Source organism: Mustelus asterias, chromosome 10 (assembly GCF_964213995.1).
Source record: "Mustelus asterias chromosome 10, sMusAst1.hap1.1, whole genome shotgun sequence".
In the NCBI taxonomy this organism is placed as follows: domain Eukaryota; kingdom Metazoa; phylum Chordata; class Chondrichthyes; order Carcharhiniformes; family Triakidae; genus Mustelus; species Mustelus asterias.
In genome coordinates, this window is record NC_135810.1 from 100,732,744 (window position 1) to 100,747,198 (window position 14,455).

Sequence of the window (14,455 nt, forward strand, 5' to 3'; positions counted from 1 at the left end):
ACTTTAGTAAAGCGTTTGACAAAGTCCCTCATGGTAGGCTAGTGAAAAAGGTTGGATCCCATGGGATAAAGGGGGAGGTGGCTAGATGGGTGGAGAACTGGCTTGGTCATAGAAGACAGAGGGTGGTAGTGGAAGGGTCTTTTTCCGGCTGGAGGCCTGTGACTAGTGGTGTACTGCAGGGCTCTGTATTGGGACCTCTGCTGTTTGTGATTTATATAAATGATCTGGAAGAAGGAGTAACTGGGGTGATCAGTAAGTTTGCGGACGACACAAAACTGGCAGGACTTGCAGATAGTGAGGAACATTGTCAGAGGCTACAGAAGAATATAGATAGGCTGGAAATTTGGGCAAGGAAATGGCAGATGGAGTTCAATCCTGATAAATGCGAAGTGATGCATTTTGGTGGGAATAATGTAGGGAGGAGCTACACGATAAATGGAAGAACCATAAAGGGTGTAGAGACGCAGAGGGACCTGGGTGTGCAAGTCCACAGATCTTTGAAGGTGACGTCACAGGTGGAGAAGGTGGTGAAGAAGGCATATGGCATGCTTGCCTTTATAGGACGGGGCATAGAGTATAAGAGTTGGGGTCTGATGTTGCAGATGTATAGAACGTTGGTTCGGCCGCATTTGGAATACTGCGTCCAGTTCTGGTCGCCACACTACCAGAAAGACGTGGAGGCTTTGGAGAGAGTACAGAGGAGGTTTACCAGGATGTTGCCTGGTATGGAGGGGCTTGGTTATGAGGAGAGATTGGGGAAACTGGGGTTGTTCTCCTTGGAAAGACGGAGGATGAGGGGAGACTTAATAGAGGTGTATAAAATTATGAAAGGCATAGATAGGGTGAACGGTGGGAAGCTTTTCCCCGGGTCGGTGGTGACGTTCACGAGGGGTCATAGGTTCAAGGTGAAGGGGGGGAGGTTTAACACAGATATCAGAAGGACATATTTCACACAGAGGGTCGTGGGGGCCTGGAATGTGTTGCCGGGCAAGGTGGTGGAGGCGGACACACTGGGAACGTTTAAGACTTATCTAGACAGCTATATGAACGGAGTGGGAATGGAGGGATACAAAAGAGTGGTCTAGTCTGGACCAGGGAGCGGCGCGGGCTAATTGTTCCTTGTTCCTCGTTTCAAGGCTTCATTCTATGATCATCTTGCTGGTGCCAGTACAGAGCGAGACTGCGGATAGTTGGGAACCTGTCTCGGGGGCAGGGAATTCATATGGTGTTCGTGGAAGTGGAAATGACTAGGGTTGGGAAGCATTTCCCGATCAGGGCCATTGTGATCTCCTGGACTCGTTTCGATCGCCTCAGCGGGTCGGAGAGGAATTTCCCAGATTTTTTTCCCCATATTGGCCCTGGGGTTTTTCACTCTGGGTTTTCGCCTCTCCCTGGAGATCACATGGTCTGGAATGGGGGGGTGGGGGTGAGTTAATAGGTTGTAATGAACAAAGCATCGTAGCTGTGAGGGACAGCTCGGTGGATAGGATATTGGTATGTAGATAGGCTGGAAAATTGGGCGGGGATCCTGGATTCAGGATTCAATCCTGGACCGGGGAGCGGCGCGGGCTTGGAGGGCCGAAGGGCCTTATCCTGTGCTGTATTGTTCTTTGTTCTTGTTCTTATATCCCTTGATCCCTTTAGCCCCAAGAGGTATGGGATTATCCCATGGTGGCTTTCCTTTCAGTGCTTCATCCTTCCCTGTGATGTGTTTGGCAACATGAGATAGTTCAGATTGAAAATTCACTCTGTGGAGTGTCACAGTATTTGGTTTCCTTCATAGAATCATAGAATCCCTACAATGCAGAAGGAAGCCATTCGGCCTATCGAGTCTGCACCAACAACAATCCCATCCAGGCCTTATCCCCATAACCCCACATATTTACCCATTAGTCCCTCTAACCTATACATCCAGGGGCACTAAGGGGCAATTTAGCATGGCCAATCAGCCAAATCTGCACATCTTTGAACGGTGGGAGGAAACCGGAACATCCGGAGGAAACCCATGCAGACACGGGGAGAATGTGCAAACTCCACACAGACAGTGACCCAAGCTGGGAATCGAACCCAGGTCCCTGGAACTGTGGGGTAGCAGTGCTAACCACTGTGCCACCAAGCCGCCTTTCAGTTGTGTGGTACAACAAATTCGAATCACAATGTCACAGGAAAATCCGGAATGAATCTTTAAGGTGCAATTGGGTTGTGAGAAAACAATTGCCCCATGAACTGTGAAGGAGAAGGACCATTGCCAACCCAGAGATGGGCCATCAATGTGAGCTTGTCAGAGACACTCTCGTGCTGAGAACAGGTCAAAAGAAAGTGTGTTGGAATTTGCACCATTGTGGTGAGGTACTGTACAAAAGCTGCAGGATGCAAAAACCACAGCACATACGTTCTGTTCCAAATTATGCATTCTGTTTTATGGCACATTGATTGTTACAGATTCTTTACTATGTGCAAAGAGGAGAAATATGATCTGCTCCATCTCTTTACATAGGCAGCTTGTGTTGATTGGGACAGCAGATTCCAATCAGTTATGTTCTTCCAAATATAGCTACTTTTTAATCCTATGACTCTCTCTCTCCTCTGTCCTTTTCTGGGCAATGTGATTGTCCACAGTCTCTAATACATGCAAGCTCCTACATGGCCACTGAGGGCAACACTGCACCGTGCAACAGTCAGCAGGGGGTGCACCAGGTCAAGTTGCAAAGTGGCCTAATTTGTCACACCAGGGCATGGAACCAGAACTCTCGCTTGTGTTAAATTCAAAATAATTCAAGTCAAAGTTGCAGTGCCGTCATTTTGTCAGGCAGGAACAGCCTTTCAGAATATTTGACTTGCGATAAGATTCAAGATCAGTAACGCACGTATAAACTGAAGTTCCCTCTTCCTCCACTTGATTATAATTGGTAGGAAAGGCCAGGCAGCAGAGGTGAGCTGTGTAAGAATAGAAGCAGCACCAAATCTTATTACTGAACATGCACTGGAAATCAATAACATGCCATTATTAAACATTACTATTTTAAGTGTTGCCATTCAACACTCAAGAATAAAATGATAACTGATGAAAGAGTAGAGCCTATTAAGGAGCACAAAGGTAACCACTGTCTGGAGGGGGAGGATGATGCTAAAGTTCTGAAAGAATATCCTGCAGTTGTTTTCACAAAACAGGACAATCAATAGAGTTGAGGAGGAAGAGTGTGAAATATCGCATTGGGATAAACATTGTAAGAGAGGAAGCATCAAAATTCTTGCCATCTTTGAAGGTAGATAAACTGCTGGGCCCAAATAAAATATATCCTAAGTCATTAAAAGAAGCAAGGGAAGAAATTGTGGAGGTGTTCTGCCCATCATACTTCAATCCTCGCTGGCTACAGGATTGGTTCCAGAGGATTGCAGGACTGTCACCATTGTTTAAATAAAGGAGGAACGGATAATCTCAGTACGTCAGTTATTTTAAATTCAGTTGTGGACAAATTATTGGAATTAATTGTGAGGCACAGTAAAAACTTTCACTTAGAATGGCATAGATTGATCACAGAAAGTCAGCACGGATATGTTAAAGGAAGGCCTCATCTGACTAATTTCATGATTTTTTGAGGGGGTAACAAGTAGGGTTGAAATGGCGTATGTCACCTACATGATCTTAAGCAAGGCTTTTGACCACATGGCCACATGGCAGGCTGCTCAAAAAAGTAAAGGCCCTTGAGATCAAAGAATGGAATTTTTTAGTTATGGGGGAAGATTGGAAAGGCTGGGATTGTTTAACTTGGAACAAAGGAAGCTGAGGTGTATAAAATTCTGAGGGGCCTAGGTAATTAGGATGACTTACCTTAGCAAATAGGTCAAAATGTAGCGTCATAGATTTAAATTAATTGGTGGAAGGATTAGAGAGGACATGAGGGCAGCACGGTGGCCCAGTGGTTAGCACTGCTACCTCACAGCACCAAGGACCTAGGTTCAATTCCAGCTTTGGGTCATTGTCTGTGTGATTCTGCATGTTCTCTCCATGTCTGCGTGGGTTTCCTCCGGGTGCTTCAGTTTCCTCCCACAGTCCAAAGATGTGCAGGTTGGGTGGATTGGCCATGCTAAATTGCCCCTTAGTGTCCCAAGACGTGTAGGTTAGGGGAACTGGCTGGGTAAATATGTGGGGTTACGGGGATAGGGCAGGGGTATGGGCCTGGTTGAGATGCTTTGTCAGAGAGTTGTTGCAGACTTGGTGGGCCAAATGGCCTCCTTTGGCACAGTAGGGATTCTATAAACATTTTTCCACCCAGAGGGTACTAGGGAGCTGGAACTCACTGCCTGAAGGGATGGTAGAGGCAGAAATTCTCACCACATTTAAAAATGATTAGGATGCCCACTTAAAAAACTGTGATCTTCTATCAACCAGAACGAATGCAATGGGCCAAATAGTCTCCATCTGTACTGTAAATATTCTATACTTTCTAAGACCTAGCTCCTTAACTTTTCAAGATCCCTCTAGAAAGATTTTGCAGGAGTTCACAACTGTTAATCAGTGGGAAGAATTGCTGGCCTGTGAACTTTTCAGAAATTTACAAATAAATCTTATGAATTAGGACCAAGAGTAAACCATATGTACTCCGCACACCAACCACACCCCACCCCACAGCACCCCCTCTCCCCCACACCTCCTTCTTCCCACCACCCTCCCACACCCCCCTTCTTCTTACCACCTCCCCCCGCCCCCCAAACAAACCCCTCCACCATTCAATACAAGCCTGGCTGATCTTCTGAAAGTTGTAATGAGCCTATTGGTGTCCAACACTGATGTGCATGAAGAACAAGCTAATTCAAAATCCCACACATTTATAGCAGAAATAGCTGTAATAGATTACCTATCTAGCCAGCATGACTTTGATAATGCAGATTCTGAGTCAGACAGTATTGAGGGATTCAGTCCTTGGCAGACTACAAAGTAAGACATCACCCCACCTTGGCAAATGCTTGTTCCTGTGAAGGTTTCATGAATCTTGGCCACAGTACATAAGTGTTCTTTGTCTTACTTCAACATCCATTACATTCTAAATCAGGGTTTCTTAATCAGGAACCCATAGCCTGCTAGGGGCCTGCAGGAACATTTCATGGGCTCCATCAAAAGTTGTCATTATTACCATCTCCTTCCCAACCCATTCCGAATGTCCACGTTGCATGGTTAGACCAGCAAGGGGGTGCATTTGGAAATATCAAAGCTACCTCCACATTTTGACAGACTTGTAGACAGCACCAGTAACAGATACCCCATTAAGTAAGTAAAACAAAAATAATTACAAATATTTAGGTTTAATTGCATAATTAATATTTATAGAGGGGTCTGTGACATTAGAAAGGAAGTGGTATCACTTTTACGTAAGATATGATTTGATAATTATACCATTAAATCTATCATTTTGGAGAATTGGCCTACTGGCATTGATGTGTAGAACTGTACCACGTAAATACAAATGCTGGGAATATCTGAGGGAGTTAAATAGGCGTCCTGCAATTAATTACCTTCTTCCTAGTAGATAATCTGAGGTTATGTCAAACACAATGATTTTTCTCAAGGCTTTTTTCAGCTCTGTTACATTTCTTACAATTCAATGGCCATTGTATCCAATTGTTTGCCTTGTAAAATTGAATCTCCACTCAATCTTAGTAAAACCAATTGAGCAAAACGGCTCAACTCCATTTTAACCATCCTAGTACGTGCTAAATTTCATTTAAATCTTTGCCAAATTCTCAGTCAACACAAGTAAATTATAAATAAACAAGTAATGTAAATATGGGTTCAAACAACCAGTGCACACAGGTTTGTGAATCTAATGTAAGAGCTTTGAATAGTAGCATTCAAGTTAATGATGTAAGGCCGTTAAGCATATCAAAGTTCATTTCACTTACAAGAATCTTAACATCTAAAATATAATAAATAATTTTAAATAAATAGTAATACATTTACAGGAGGCGCTTGGATTCCTGGAGCCATCTTGCCAGTTTTGACTACAAACTTACAATGTGACTATCTTCAGAGACACCTTTCTAACCTTCTTTACACTTAGATCTTTAGGCTTACATCCTTACCAGAACTTTAATATCTTTTGAGACAATCTCAATCGCTTCATACAACTGAACCCAAGCCTTGTTCAAAATGGATCATTTTTTGTTACTTAATCTATCTTTCATAAGAACCGTTAAGGGCAGCACGGTGGCACAGTGGTTAGCACTGCTGCCTCACAGCGCCAGAAACCTTGGTTCGATTCCTGCCTTGGGCCACTGTCCGTGTGGAGTTTGCACATTCTTTCCATATCTGCGTGGATTTCCTCCGTTTGCTCCGGTTTCCTCCCACATTCCGAAAGACGTGCTGGTTAGGTGCATTGGCCATGCTAACCTCAGTGTACCCAAATAGACGCCAGACTGTGGCGACTAACATATTTTCACAGTAACTTCATTGCGATGTTAATGTAGGTCTACTTGTGACACTAATAAATAAACTTAAATGAAGCTCTGCACTTGCAAAAAGGTTAAACTTCCAAACAAGAAAGGAAAGAGAATTTGGTGGTGAATAACAAAGCACCGAATGGCAATTCACTTGCCGCATGGCCAGGGACAGAATAAGACCATAAGACATAGGAGCGGAAGTAAGGCCATTCGGCCCATCGAGTCCACTCCACCATTCAATCATGGTTGATTTCAACTCCATTTACCCGCTCTCTCCCCATAGCCCTTAATTCCTCGAGAAATCAAGAATTTATCAATTTCTGTCTTGAAGACGCTCAACGTCTCGGCCTCCACACCCTCTGTGGCAATGAATTCCACAGACCTACCACTCTCTGGCTGAAGAAATTTCTCCTCATCTCTGTTCTAAAGTGACTCCCTTTTATTCTAAGGCTGTGCCCCCGCGTCCTAGTCTCCCCTGCTAATGGAAACAACTTCCCTACGTCCATCCTATCTAAGCCATTCATTATCTTGTAAGTTATTAGATCTCCCCTTATTAGATCTCCCCTCAACCTCCTAAACTCCAATGAATATAATCCCACGATCCTCAGACGTTCATCGTATGTCAGGCCTACCATTCCTGGGATCATCCGTGTGAATTTCCGCTGGACCCGCTCCAGTGCCAGTATGTCCTTCCTGAGGTGTGGGGCCCAAAATTGCTCACAGTACTCCAAATGGGGCCTAACCAGTGCTTTATAAAGCCTCAGAAGTACATCCCTGCTTTTGTATTCCAAGCCTCTTGAGATAAATGACAACATTACATTTGCTTTCTTAATTACGGACTCAACCTGAATGATCTGTAGCACAGGCAAATCTAGAGAGAGGAAGGAAAAGGAGAACAGTTTTAAAATATATTACACATAAGAACTTTATAGTTTCTGTTTTTCAGGGAAGAAGAAAAATAGATACGTTTAATGGTTTTAACCAAAACCCCTGAACAAATGTGAAAAATAGTTTCACTAAACAGATTGAGAAATAATTTTTCAGCCATCACAGTGTCAGGGGAGGAAGCAAAACAAACCAGCTTGATGCGAAAGTCCATTTCGACAGGGGATTTGAATGGCCTGATTATATTTATTCTCGTAGCAAAACTCTGGACAAAATGTTCCCACCAATTCAGCAATAATTGTTATGTCTGTCTTGGAGCTTCAATACATAGTATCATTCATATTCCAAATACACGCTTTCTAGGAAAAGGGTGCAAGAGCTGAAAGTGATCCTGACACATTCCACACAATGAAATGTGTCTCAATGCCTTTCCTATAATAGCATTATGAGCCACACCCTGATGCTTGCAGAAGTGTCTTCTCATCACGTGGAGTCAAGTTACTTCAGCCGAGTTCATTCCAGAACCAGCAACCCGGGCCGACCCTGTGATGTATGTTTACAGTGTGAAACATTGCTTAGAGAGCTCAGAGTCCTGCCCCCATATTGTTAGCACGACAACGAAAGCCAGACAGGAATTGACCCAGAACATTACAAGTTCATCAGACAATTCAAATTTTGAGTCTGTATTTCCTGATTTTGTTTTTGCTTGTGGCATGAATTCTTCGGGGAGCCTTGGAGTACAAATAATTGTTTTAAAATGAAATAGCTCCGTTTTGACTTGCTCAATTTCAAATGAACAATTTAGATCATGAAAGGAGCTGCATACCGTTCAAGCAATCCCTTCCTAAGCTTCTATCAATGTTTTTGGTGAGCTGGATATGTGGAGGTCTGTGACAGCAGCTTGACATAATTTTTTTTAAAATTCATTTGTAGGACATGGGCATCGCTGGCTGGCCAGCGTTCTTAGCCCATCACTGGTTGCCCTTGGAGAGCAGTTGAGAGTCAACCACATTGCTGTGGCTCTGGAGTCACATGTAGGCCAGACCAGATAAGGACGGCAGATTTCCTTCCCTAAAGGACATTAGTGAACCAGGTGGGGTTTTCCGCCAATTGACAGTGGTGTCACGGTCATCAATAGATTTTAAATTCTAGATATGTTTTATTGAATTCAAATTCCACCAACTGCCGTGGCAGGATTTGAAACCGGGTCCCCAAAGTTTCTGGATTAATAGTCAAAAGATAATACCACTAGGCCATTGCTTTCCTGATTCCTTCTGTTTATTGTGGATTAGTACCCAGGCTCCAATCCTGTGTTCCTTCGGAAGCAAAAGAGAAAATTTGAAACTTTGAATATGTCGTTTTCAGGCATAAAGCAGTCACATCGCAGCAGTCAACCTGAACACCAAAAACTCTTTAAAATCCATATCTTACATCAATTTCCCATCCCCAACTTCATTCCCATTCCTGGTAGTATTTCCTGGTGGAGAGGGAGTATAATGACCTTTCCCAGGAGTCACAGAAGTCTGTTTACGCTCCGATTTCCCCCTTGCTGTTTTTCATTAACTTGTGCTCTGGCTAGACCACCTGGCTGAGGTTTATTGGAGTAGATAAAAGAATCATTATGGGGAATTTCAATTAGAAAATACCACTTTCAAAAGTAAGAGTGCTTTAAATGCTATTGCACATTTTTGCATCACTTTATTATGGCGGTAAATGATTACCATTGATAAACTAAAGGTCAATTTTGCCAATTATTGAAAAGAATCCAATGAATTTACATAAGTCTTGTTTTCTCTCATATTTTAAATGATGTCAGTCACCAGTTCTGAAAGTTATAATCCAGACAAGTTTTAGTATTGTTGGCAACCTTAGATGGTGCTTTTTTAATGTTGTTCAAGCAACAGATTCCAGAGCATTAATTCTGTTTCTGCAGATTTCTGTATTAGGAAGTAAGGTGAACATTTTATTTACTGAGCATAGTACGATCTATGTCACTCACCTGATGTAGAAGCAGCGCTCCAAAAGCTCATGATTCCAAATAAACCTGTTGGACTTTAATCTGGTGTTGTGAAACTTCTTACTGTGCCCACCCCAGTCCAACGCCGGCATCTCCACATCATAACTGTCTATGTTAGGCAGTGTTGCTTTTGTGCCACTAGGTTGTAACATTTTGTTCTATTCATTCTTTAAGAGTTCTATTCATTTCTATTTCTATTCTATTCATTCCATAAGAGGCATCTGGATGGGTACATGAATAGGGAGGGAACAGAGGGCCATGGACCGAGTAAGAGCAGAACGTTTTTTTTTAGTTGAGTCAGGGCATCATGATCGGCAGGGGCTTGTAGGGCCAAAGGGCCTGTTCCTGTGCTGCACTTTTCTTTGTCCTTTGTTCTATTCATTCTTTGACTAGGATTGCTTGGTGTCACTGAACCATGTGCATAATCTCCTCCCAGAGTTCTGTAAGCCACGCTTATATTTGATCTGATTTTGATTTGATTTATTATTGTCACATGTATTGGGATACAGTGAAAAGTATTGTTTCTTGTGCGCTATACAGACAGAGCATACCGTTCATAGTGTACATAGGGGAAAAGGAAAGGAGAGGGTGCAGAATGTAGTGTTACAGCCATAGCTAGGGTATAGAGAAAGATCAGCTTAATATATGGTAGGTCCATTCAAAAGTCTGATGGCAGCAGGGAAGAAGCTTTCTTGAGTCAGTTGGCACGTGTCCTCAGATGTTTGCATCTTTTTCCTGACGGAAGAAGATGGAAGAGAGTATGTCTGGGGTGTGTGGGGTCCTTGATTATGCTAGCTGTTTTTCTGTGGCGGGGGGAGTGTAGATGGAGTCAATGGATGGGAGGATGGTTTGCGCGATGGATTGGGCTACGTTCACAACCCTTTGTAGTTTCTTGCAGTCTTGGTTGCAGTAGAAGCCACACCGGAACATCAAATCCCTGTCAGTTCATTTTTACCAACCCTTCCTCCACAGCACACCCCAACCTGATTCCCAATCCTCCCACCCCCGCACCCTCCATCAATTTCTTCCATTTTCCTCTCTCCCTGCTATATAGTTTCAGGGGCAATCAAGAGTCTGCTGTATGTTCTTAGATGGCATTTTACACATGTGAGACACCTCAGTCTCTGCAATTATTGAGGGGTATTTAGGTGAGCTTGATTCTGTCCTCACCTGCCATTTACACAACAGCACTTTACAGGAGCGGATTATTGAATAGCATTCAAACGTAGAATCCACGTCCATTTTCCACCTGTTAAAGACAAGGCCCCAAGGTAATCAGCCAAAAAGTTATTTTCAGCTGTTAAAGCTGCGATTTTGATTTGATTCATCTGATTGAAGGATAATTTGTCCTGGCGGAAAGCTAAGCCAGTTGAAAATTGACATGAACGCTGTTTATGCCCAGAACTATGGGGGAGATGAAGGCCTAGTGGTATTATCACTCGACTATTGATCCAGAAATTCAGCTAATGTTCTGGGGACCTGGATTCGAATCCCACCACGGCAGGTGGTGGAATTTGAATTCAATAAAAAATATCTGGAATTAAGAATCGACTGATGACCATGAAACCATTGTTGATTGTCAGGAAAAACCCATTCGGTTCATTAACGTCCTTTAAGGAAGGAAATCTGCCGTCCTTAGCTGGTCTGGCTTACATGTGATTCTAAACCCACAGCAATGTGGTTGACTGTTAAATGCCCTCGGGCAAGTAGGAATGGGCAATAAATCTTGGCCAGCCAGCGACACCCATGTCCCATGAATGAATAAAAAAAACTTCAATAGTGATCTTACTGCTGCAACTTTGATAAGCAGTACTTCAGGTTACTGTAAAATAAATACTATTCTGTTGAAATTTGATTAAAATTTTTGTATGATACTAGGATTGAAAAATAATTCACCTTCAATGCCATACCTAAGAATTCAAATAACAACACTTGTTTCTGAAAGCTATGGGCCCTCTCGATCTATGACCTACTCTTGGGTCCAAGTCCTCTGAAGCTCAAGACTCCAGATTCACATTTGAAACCAGTCTGGTACTAAATGACAGAAAGATCACTTTGAAGGTTTTTATATGTCAAAATTAAAATTTGTTCTAGCAGTTTAAGTGGTACTAGTAGACATGGAACATCAAGTATAATGGATCAGGATTTGCTAGCCTTGACAATCAGATATTTAGCACTCAACAGTCCTACAAATGCCACCCTCTATGGATGTTTAGGATAATCCAGGGGATAGGCAACCAACATCAAAGCAGCCCACTTGATTGGCACTCAATCCAGCATGTTAAACATTCACTCACTCTACCATGACAGCAGTGTGTACCATCCACAGGATTCACTGCAGCAACTTGCCAAGGCTCTTTTGCCCTCCAAAGCCGTGACCTCTACCACCTCAAAGAACAAGCTCAGGAAGCATATGGGGACACCAGCACAAGCAAATTGCCCTCCAAGTCACACTCCCGCCTACCCTTTCTTTTATTTATTAGTGTCACAAGTAGGCTTACGTTAACACTGCAATGAAGTTACTGTGAAAATCTCTTCGAAATCCCCTCGAAATATATTGCCATTCCTTCACTGTTGCTGGGTCAAAATTCTGGAACTCCTTTCTCAGCAGAACTTTGAATGCACCAGCATCGCATGGACTACACCGGTTCAAGAAGGTGGTTCACTACCCTGTTCTCAAGGACATTTAGGGATGGGCAAAATATACTGGCCTTTCCAGTGATGCACATATTGCATGAATTGCATCTTGCTGTCAGCTTTTTTACTACATAAGACTTATGAAAAGTTGCCATCAAACCAAAGTAGATAGAGAAAAAAAGCCGAGAGGGAGATGGTGATGGCATAGTGGTAATGTCACTGGGCTAGTAATTCAGAGACCCAGGTTAATATGCTGAGGACATGGGTTCAAATCCCACCACTGCAGCAGCTGCTGGAATTTAAATTACTTTCCCTATCTAAGGAAAGGGCCTGTACTCATTGGAGTTTAGAAAATTGAGAGGTGACCTTATTGAGACATAAAGGATTCACAGGGGGCTTGATGGACAGTCTAGGAACAGAGGGCATATTCAGAGTAAGTGGTCACCCATTTAGGACAGAGACAAGGAGGAATTTCTTCTCTCAGAGGGCAGTGAATCTGTGGAATTCTTTACCGCAGAGGGGTGTAGGGGCTGGGTCGCTAAGTAGGTTCAAGGCTGAGACAGACAGATTTTTAATTTTATGGGAATAAGGCGGGAAAGTGGAGTTGAGAATTATTACACCCAATCAGTCATGATCTCATTGAATGGCAGAGCAGACTTGATGGTGTTAGACCCTTTGCTTGACTTGAGGATCTTACCTTGATGGTGCTTACACGATGGTAAGTAGGATATTTCAGGATGTTGATATAGCAGTGATGATGAATCAAAAGTATATATTTCAAGTCAGGATGGTGCATAACTTACAGGAGAATGGAAATGTTGTTCCCTTGATTTTGCTCCAGTTGTCCTGAGTGGTAGAGGCAGCAGGATTGAGAGATTCCATGACTGGCTTCCGATGCCTCACGCATTTTGTTATTCCTCATTTGTGAGGCTAGGCAGCAAGCACTGACAAGCTATTTAACAATGGGAGAAGAAAATGCAGCTACACTCAACCAGGTCATCACCCAACATTCATACGTGCTCACATAACTTCCAAGAAAGGGGCACGAAATAGTGAGTGCGAGCAGGAAACCCAGTTGCTCTTCCTTGCTTTTTGCACTCAATTTCAAATTGAGACCATCTAAGTTCAGCTAATTCAACACTGACCATGCTCACTTCTTCAGCCTTTTGACCAATTGTAGGATCAAGCATGAGATCAGGTGTAATACCTAATTGTGTCAGCCTGGATCTAGTATGTCTTTTTTGAGGGATCATGAATTAAACTCAATTTGAATTTGAATTGATTTTTAGAGGAAGCCAGGAGATGGATTAAGCCAGCCCACCCTGCACATTGGCTTCTAACTCTGAGAGAGGAATATTTTTAAAAATTAAGCACTGACCGTCAAACAAAACATGGAGCGTCTCAGTTGTCTGATTCACTTGCCATGAGAGGATTCCAAATGTGCCACCAGAAAACTTTGGTAGACATTTCATCAAAATTACATCGCAGCAAATAGCCACTATTTATCAAATGCAACACTGGGTCAATTTTTGTCACTCATTTTCTCCCGGCACAGTGGCATAGTGGTTAGCACTGCTGCCTCACTACTCCAGGGACCCGGGTTCAATTCCGGCCTTAGGTAGCCGTCTGTGTGTAGTCTGCATGTTCTCCCCGTGTCTGCGTGGGTTTCCTCCGGGTGCTCCGGTTTCCTCCCACACTCCAAAGATGTGTGGCTTAGGCTGATTGGCCATGCTAAATTGCCCCTTAGTGTCAGGTGGACTAGCTGGGTAAATGCATGGGGTTACAGGAGTAGGGCCTGGGTGGAATGCTCGGTGCAGACTCGGTGGACCAAATGGCCTTGCACTATAGGGATTCTACGATTCTAGTACAAGTTGCCTCAATGCTCTAACTTCATTAATGCTGAAACTTAAGACATCAGTTAATTGACAATAAAAATCAAAAAAGAATACAAAGTCATATTCAGTTTTGATTATCTTAAAGGTGAATAATCTCTTTGTGACTTTAGTAGAATTGTACCTTAAAAATAATTGTCCTGCGAGGATTCATTGTATTAAACCAATCCCCATCCTGATGTGGACTGTTTTGTTGAAGTCAGTATTTGTCATGCTCTTTTGCCTGATTCAACACTTATTTATTTGGTATGGGTTCACTACCATCTGGAGTTCTGTATCTTGTCAGGCTGTGTTCATGCGCCAAGCGCATGGCAGTTTAGATGGTCTCCTAAATCAAAACTCAATGAATAATCATGCCAGGTTAATACCCAACATACCAGTTGACAGATTGGGATCAAATTGTTCTAATGGGAAATAAATGTACTGAAGCACTTTCCTGGAAGCAAAATATATCATAGCGTGTTTTTCATGAAGGAATGTATAATCTGCTTCAACTTTGACAATTCATGAAAGTATATCGGCCAGGATTTTGGGGTGTAAATAACAGTGAGGGCTGCCACCATCTGTTGTCATGACTCTGTGGAAC

The 14,455-nt window shown here is 42.9% G+C and overlaps 1 protein-coding gene across 1 annotated transcript in view; it reads left to right on the top strand.

The window, feature by feature from the left end:
• The first annotated feature begins 434 nt into the window (after positions 1–434).
• The window catches only part of LOC144499817 (mitochondrial ornithine transporter 1-like), a 401,928-nt gene continuing 387,907 nt past the window's right edge, over positions 435–14,455 (top strand). The window contains exon 1 of the mRNA XM_078222328.1: positions 435–503. The gene's annotated coding sequence lies outside the window, so the exon portion shown is untranslated. The remainder of the gene's footprint in view (positions 504–14,455) is intronic.